The sequence below is a fragment of the Triticum aestivum genome, chromosome 4A (genome assembly GCF_018294505.1).
Source record: "Triticum aestivum cultivar Chinese Spring chromosome 4A, IWGSC CS RefSeq v2.1, whole genome shotgun sequence".
NCBI lineage: Eukaryota > Viridiplantae > Streptophyta > Magnoliopsida > Poales > Poaceae > Triticum > Triticum aestivum.
In genome coordinates, this window is record NC_057803.1 from 640,400,109 (window position 1) to 640,408,316 (window position 8,208).

Sequence of the window (8,208 nt, forward strand, 5' to 3'; positions counted from 1 at the left end):
GGGCGAGGAGCAAAATTATAAACTTTCTGTTAGTGCCATTAGTTTTAGAAAGTTGAAAGTTGAAAGTTGGCATGGGCCAGGGACTAATCGTCATGGTATTATGAGGGCCGAACCATAAGACATGAAAGCATTTCAAATGAACTCTGAAAAAGTTGAAAGTTGGCATGGTATCATAATTTCACCCATATAGCATGTGCATGTACAAAACGGACAATGGTAGCAAGTTCGTGTGTTACAAAGTTGGCATGGTATCATCATAATAGTTGCGGGAGAAAGTCTTCACTTTTTCTTCGCTTGTGTCATTTGCTTATTGCGCCGTAACCATGGATAATCTTCATTGTTTATCAGGATGCTTGGGTCAGCCTTGACATTGAATGGAGGAATTTCATGAAACTTTTCATAATCTTCAGACATGTCTGTCTTGCCGTCCACTCCCAGGATGTCCCTTTTTCCTGAAAGAACTATGTGGCGCTTTGGCTCATCGTATGATGTATTCGCTTCCTTATCTTTTCTTTTTCTCGGTTTGGTAGACATGTCCTTCACATAGATAACCTGTGCCACATCATTGACTAGGACGAATGGTTCGTCAGTGTACCCAAGATTTTTCAGAACCACTGTTGTCATTCCGTACTGTGGGTCTACCTGTACCCCGCCGCCTAACAGATTGACCCATTTGCACTTAAACAAAGGGACCTTAAAATCAGGTCCGTAGTCAAGTTCCCATATGTCCACTATGTAACCATAATATGTGTCCTTTCCGCTCTCGGTTGCTGCATCAAAGCGGACACTGCTATTTTGGTTGGTGCTCTTTTGATCTTGGGCGATCGTGTAAAATGTATTCCCATTTATCTCGTATCCTTTGTAAGTCAATACAGTCGAAGATGGTCCCCTGGACAACAAGTACAACTCATCACAAACAGTGTTGTCACCTCTGAGACGTGTTTCCAACCAACTGCTGAAAGTCCTGATGTGTTCACATGTAATCCAGTCGTCGTACTGCTCCGGGTGTTTGGAGCGCAGACTATTCTTGTGTTCATCGACATACGGGGTCACCAAGGTAGAGTTCTGTAGAACTGTGTAGTGTGCTTGAGACCAAGAATATCCATCCCTGCATATTATTGAGTCTCTTCCAAGAGTGCCTTTTCCAGTCAGTCTCCCCTCATACCGCGATTTAGGGAGACCTATCTTCTTAAGGCCAGGAATGAAGTCAACACAAAACCCGATAACATCCTCTGTTTGATGGCCCATGGAGATGCTTCCTTCTGGCCTAGCGCGGTTACGGACATATTTCTTTAGGACTCCCATGAACCTCTCAAAGGGGAACATATTGTGTAGAAATACGGGCCCCAGGATGACAATCTCGTCGACTAGATGAACTAGGACGTGCGTCATGATATTGAAGAAGGATGGTGGGAACACCAGCTCGAAACTGACAAGACATTGCGCCACATCACTCCTTAGCCTTGGTACGATTTCTGGATCGATCACCTTCTGAGAGATTGCATTGAGGAATGCACATAGCTTCACAATGGCTAATCGGACGTTTTCCGGTAGAAGCCCCCTCAATGCAACCGGAAGCAGTTGCGTCATAATCACGTGGCAGTCATGAGACTTTAGGTTCTGAAACTTTTTCTCTGGCATATTTATTATTCCCTTTATATTCGACGAGAAGCCAGTCGTGACCTTCATACTGAGCAGGCATTCAAAGAAGATTTCTTTCTCTTCTTTCGTAAGAGCGTAGCTGGCAGGACCTTTATACTGCTTCGGAGGCTTGCCGTCTTTTTCGTGCAAACGTTGCAGGTCCTCCCGTGCCTCAGGTGTATCTTTTGTCTTCCCATACACGCCCAAGAAGCCTAGCAGGTTCACGCAAAGGTTCTTCGTCACGTGCATCACGTCGATTGAGGAGCGGACCTCTAGGTCTTTCCAGTAGGGTAGGTCCCAAAATATAGATTTCTTCTTCCACATGGGTGCGTGTCCCTCAGCGTCATTCAGAACAGCTAGTCCACCGGGACCCTTTCCAAAGATTACGTAGTGTAAATCATTGACCATAGCAAGTACGTGATCACCGGTACGCATGGCGGGCTTCTTCCGGTGATCTGCCTCGCCTTTGAAATGCTTGCCTTTCTTTCGACATTGATGGTTGGTCGGAAGAAATCGACGATGGCCCAGGTACACATTCTTCCTGCATTTGTCCAGGTATATACTTTCAGTGTCATCTAAACAGTGCGTGCATGCGTGGTATCCTTTGTTTGTCTGTCCTGAAAGGTTACTGAGAGCGGGCCAATCGTTGATGGTCACGAACAGCAATGCCTTAAGGTTAAATTCCTCCTGTCTGTGCTCATCCCACGTACGTACACCGTTTCCATTCCACAGCTGTAAAAGTTCTTCAACTAATGGCCTTAGGTACACATCAATTTCGTTGCCGGGTTGCTTAGGGCCTTGGATGAGAACTGGCATCATAATGAACTTCCGCTTCATGCACATCCAAGGAGGAAGGTTATACATACATAGAGTCACGGGCCAGGTGCTGTGATTGCTGCTCTGCTCCCCGAAAGGATTAATGCCATCCGCGCTTAAAGCAAACCATACATTCCTTGGGTCCTTTGCAAACTCATCCCAGTACTTTCTCTCAATTTTTCTCCACTGCGACCCGTCAGCGGGTGCTCTCAACTTCCCATCTTTCTTTCGGTTCTCACTGTGCCATCGCATCAACTTGGCATGCTCTTCGTTTCTGAACAGACGTTTCAACCGTGGTATTATAGGAGCATACCACATCACCTTCGCAGGAACCCTCTTCCTGGGGGGCTCGCCGTCAACATCACCAGGGTCATCTCGTCTGATCTTATACCGCAATGCACCGCATACCGGGCATGCGTTCAGATCCTTGTATGCACCGCGGTAGAGGATGCAGTCATTAGGGCATGCATGTATCTTCTCCACCTCCAATCCTAGAGGGCATACGACCTTCTTTGCTGCGTATGTACTGTCGGGCAATTCGTTATCCTTTGGAAGCTTCTTCTTCAATATTTTCAGTAGCTTCTCAAATCCTTTGTCAGCCACAGCATTCTCTGCCTTCCACTGCAGCAATTCCAGTACGGTACCGAGCTTTGTGTTGCCATCTTCGCAATTGGGGTATAACCCTTTTTTGTGATCCTCTAACATGCGATCGAACTTCAGCTTCTCCTTTTGACTTTCGCATTGCGTCCTTGCATCGACAATGACCCGGCGGAGATCATCATCATCGGGCACATCGTCTGGTTCCTCTTGATCTTCAGCAGCTTCACCCGTTGCAGCATCATTGGGCACATCGTCTGGTTCCTCTTGATCTTCACCAGCTCCCCCCGTTGCAGCATCACCGTATTCAGGGGGCACATAGTTGTCATCGTACTCTTCTTCTTCGCCGTCTTCCATCATAACCCCTATTTCTCCGTGCCTCGTCCAAACATTATAGTGTGGCATGAAACCCTTGTAAAGCAGGTGGGAGTGAAGGATTTTCCGGTTAGAGTAAGACCTCGTATTCCCACATTCAGTGCATGGACAACACATAAAACCATTCTGCTTGTTTGCCTCAGCCGCATCGAGAAACTCATGCACGCCCTTAATGTACTCGCGGGTGTGTCTGTCACCGTACATCCATTGCCGGTTCATCTGCGTGCATTATATATAATTAAGTGTCCAAATTAATAGAAGTTCATCATCACATTAAAACCAAAGTGCATACATAGTTCTCATCTAACAACATATAGCTCTCCAGAGCATCTAATTAATTAAACCATACATTGAAACTATGTAAAACATTTCAATGCGAAAACAAATGCGATCATAATCGCAACCAAGGTAACAATTGATCCAACGGCATAATGATACCAAGCCTCGGTATGAATGGCATATTTTCTAATCTTTCTAATCTTCAAGCGCATTGCATCCATCTTGATCTTGTGATCATCGACGACATCCGCAACATGCAACTCCAATATCATCTTCTCCTCCTCAATTTTTTTATTTTTTCCTTCAACAAATTGTTTTCTTCTTCAACTAAATTTAACCTCTCGACAATAGGGTCGGTTGGCATTTCCGATTCACATACATCCTACATAAATAAAATCTATGTCACGTTGGTCGGCATAATTTTCATAAACAATAAATGAACCAATAGTTATAAAGATAATATATATACCACATCCGAATCATAGACAGGACGAGGGCCGACGGGGGCGGATACCAAAACCATCGCACTATATAAGATGCAATAATAAAAGTAAGAAAATAATACAAGTATCTATGTAAACATACAAGTAAGAATATTTTTCCTTTCAGAAAGAAGATAAGAACAAGAGGCTCACCACGGTGGTGCCGGCGATGAGCTCGGCGCGGGTGATCGACGGCGGTGAAGACGAGGACGGGGCGTGACGGACCGCTAAACCTAGACAAATATTATGGAAAATGGAGCTTGGAGGTCGAGTTTGGAGAGGAGAAAGCTTAAGTAGTGTGGCTCGGGCATTCCATCGAACACCTTGTGTGCATAGGAGGTGAGCTAGAGCACCACCAAGCCCTCTCCCCCTCGGCCAGAGAAAAACAAAGCACTGGGGTGCTCTACTCGCGAGCGAGGGGTATATATAGGCACCTCATTGGTCCCGGTTGGTGACATGAGCCGGGACTAAAGGGGAGCCTTTGGTCCCGGTTCAAGCTACGAACCGGGACCAATGGTGGTGGGCCAGGAGCGAGGCCCATTGGTCCCGGTTCATCCCACCAACCAGGACCAAAAGGTCCAGATGAACCGGGACCAATGGCCCACATGGCCCGGCCGGCCCCCTGGGCTCACGAACCGGGACCAATGCCCACATTGGTCCCGGTTCTGGACTGAACCGGGACTAATGGGCTGACTCGGCCTGGACCAAAGCCCTGTTTTCTACTAGTGTTAACCTGTTCACAATAGCCACATGTTAGTCGGTTGGATTTTGAAGTTGGATCAGTCGATTTTGGTTGAAGGGAGAAACAACCGGAGGGGAGGAAAGCTCGCTGTGTAGGCTACCCCATCATCTATCTTAGGGTAGGGGTGGGGGTAGCAGCACGGCTGCGGCGCAAGTTTGCTCGGGGAAAACCTCGTCGGCCTCGAGGATAGAGGGATGGCCGGGGGAGGCGGCAACACAACAGTGGGAGGAGGTTCCCGGAAGGGCGGGGTAGCGAGGTTGCACGGGTGCGCCGCCGGCCGCAGGCGGTGGTGGCCGGCGGTTCGGCTTGGTGGTCCGTGGCAGCGGTTGGAAGAACTCGGGTCGGCAGGTGGAAGATGATTTGACAGTCGTTAGATCACAGATCAAGGGTGGAGAACGACCGACTGATCCAATTTGGGATTTCAGTCGACAGGCACATAGCCAGTCCCTAACCTATTTCCCTCTGCTAATGATCCAAGCTCGCCGGACAACCTGGAGAATTGAGAAGTGGTGGTTACCTACTAGAGGAGTGATGAGTCCGAAAGGAGATCTGAAGATGGTTTGACACTCGGATGATTCTGATTTCTTGGAGTTTATGGATGCTCGTGTGTGCCTTGAATTGGCTGAATTTCTTCGGTGTTTGCTCTGTGGCTCTATCCTACCATCACAATAGGAGAAATGGATATGCCATTGGCTGAGCTTCTTGTAATAAATCTTTCAGCTATCGTATAAGAATGCAGTGCACGACAGGAGATTTGACTCCGTGTGAGAGGCACGCATACATGGTTGAGTTCAACGTGGTTGGTCAGTGAGGCCCAACTACCGGCCCGTTGGAGGATGGACAAAACTTGGGCATGCATACGTGGATCAAATTCGAAAGAGTTAACGACTCTTGTTTGCTTCATTGCTTGGGCTGCAGGGATGATGATGTGTGTGATCGAAGATGTGTCGATGTGATCGAGTTGGACAAGGTCGCACCAGGTGATTGGCGATTAGTACGCGCGTACGTCAGCAAGACAGACATGAACGGTGTGTCGACGGACGGGGTCGGGGTGGTTAGCAACAGTATCAGACGGTAGCGCAGCACGCTCCCACGCCGAACCACATGACATCATGAAGGGGGCAGGTCTGAACCTGTCCCGGGGACAAAAGGAAGAGTCACGCCACTTAGTCAGGTTAGGTGCTAATCCCATCATGACACAACACACGCTATTTTTCTCTTGGGGATCCATAACGAGCACGCCATTGATCACGAGGAAGAAAAACGAGATCGTCCGCGAGTGAAACCAACCGGAACGTGGTGTCTTTGCTGATTGTCTGAATCTGAAGGCGCGGTTGGATCTCTGTGCATACACGGCACGGACTGACGGACCAGTCGGTCGGTCCTCCCGAACGCCGTACTACGAGTATGCAGGCACGGCGTAAACGTGCAGAACCACAAAGCTGAGGGCCCAAATCATTGTTCTGACCTTATCAATGTTTATAGTCACAAACTAAACTTGACGTAAAAGTATTTCACGATTTGACTCTTTTAGAAATGCCAGAGCCCACGACGTTTTCACCCAACATAGAAACGCCGAGCAAGCTAGCGTTTCCTGCCAACACGGAAACGCCGAGGCAGGTAGCGTTTCTGCCCTGGCCCACAGTCAGTCTGAACCCGCTGTTTTCGCTGACGTGGCACGCGTGAAACGCCAAGGTCCTTGGCGTTTCTGAACTGGATTAAGTAACGCGAGCGGGCCGCGGGGGCCTAACCCAGCCCACTCGCAGTCCCAGCCCCGGTCGGACAGTTCTTTCAGGACGAACTGGCAGCCACCCCCTCCCTCTTCTTCACAAAATCTCCCCCAGATCTGCTATTTTGATCATCAAAACGAGTAGATCGGAGCATCCCCGAGTTGCTTGAGGTATTCTTTTCCCAATCCTCCATTTATTTTCAGTCAGTATTGGCTATTGTAGATGCATTTTTTCAAACATGGTGGAACCCTAAAATGAGTTATTAGTGATTTGTTTGATGAATATTTTGGTTACATTATGTTTAGAAAGAAGACATATACTCCTTGTGTTGAAGTATTCTTAGTTAACTTGTTTAGTATTGGATTTAGAGAGAGACCATTTTTTTTTGGATTAGGTTGAACCTATTATTTGTTAATAATTAGTTGTGATAGATTCTTTAGGATAAAATTGGTTGAAAATAATTGGTGTTGGTAATGTCGTTCGTGATTTGTATCTTTGGGATAATTTGTAGTAGTTCTCACATGATTTTGTATATGATGCGGTCATAATTTTAAGCATATATCATAATAAATCCATTGACCTTATTTTGTAGGATGTTTGAGCCGGATAAATATCCCGGCCTTGATGATTATTACGAGGAGAAGCATCGTGCTGTGCTAGTGGAAAGAGGGGAGGTAATTATGTATCTACATTGTTGATTCTCATATTGTGAGTAGTTTAGAGAAGTATATAAATTGTGCGTGTGTTATTTGTAGGTTTCTCCAGTACTTCGTTTGAGAGGCCACAATCCACGTGAGTCCTTGAGGTATGACCGTCGCTACGAGCCTTATTTTAGAAGAATGGATCTTCTCCAGTTTGTGCTCAACTTTAAAGGCACACCACCATGGCTGAACTCGACGGCCATTACCGCCCTTACGGACCGTTGGAGGCCGGAGACACACTCTTTTCACCTTGCTCTTGGTGAGAAGACCGTCACTTTGGAGGATATTGTGATGATCTCCGGTCTTCCGATCGAGGGTTGGGCTCTTACCGGGAAGGTGAGGTCTGAGGGGTGGCGACAAAGGGTTGCAGGTTTGATTGGTGTTGAACCTCCCCCGTGGATTCATGAAACAAAGAAGGATCCTAGGCCATCTGGTGTTTTGTTCTCGTGGCTACAAAAACATTTTTACGAGTGCCCAGAGAATGCCAGTCCGACTGTTGTGGAGAGGTACGTCAGGGCTTCCTTATGGAATCTTTTGACCCAAGTGGTGTTTCCTGACGGCACGGGAGACACAGCCTCGTGGATGTTCTTGGATCCTCGGCTATATGTTTTTGGTATTTATAACCAATGAATTCCGAGGTTAGTTGACGATGTGTCTTTCATGCTTCTACTACCGGCGGTGTGCATTGGTGAGTGGCTTTGCAACTAGTTATCTTCCACCAACCATCTTTCATGAGTCTTCCATTGACATTCTATTTGCATCTTTCTACCTCACATTTCACGGTGTATTGCTTGTTGCAGTCCGAGTGAACAACTATGAAAGGCCTGTGGTGTTTGACAGCATAC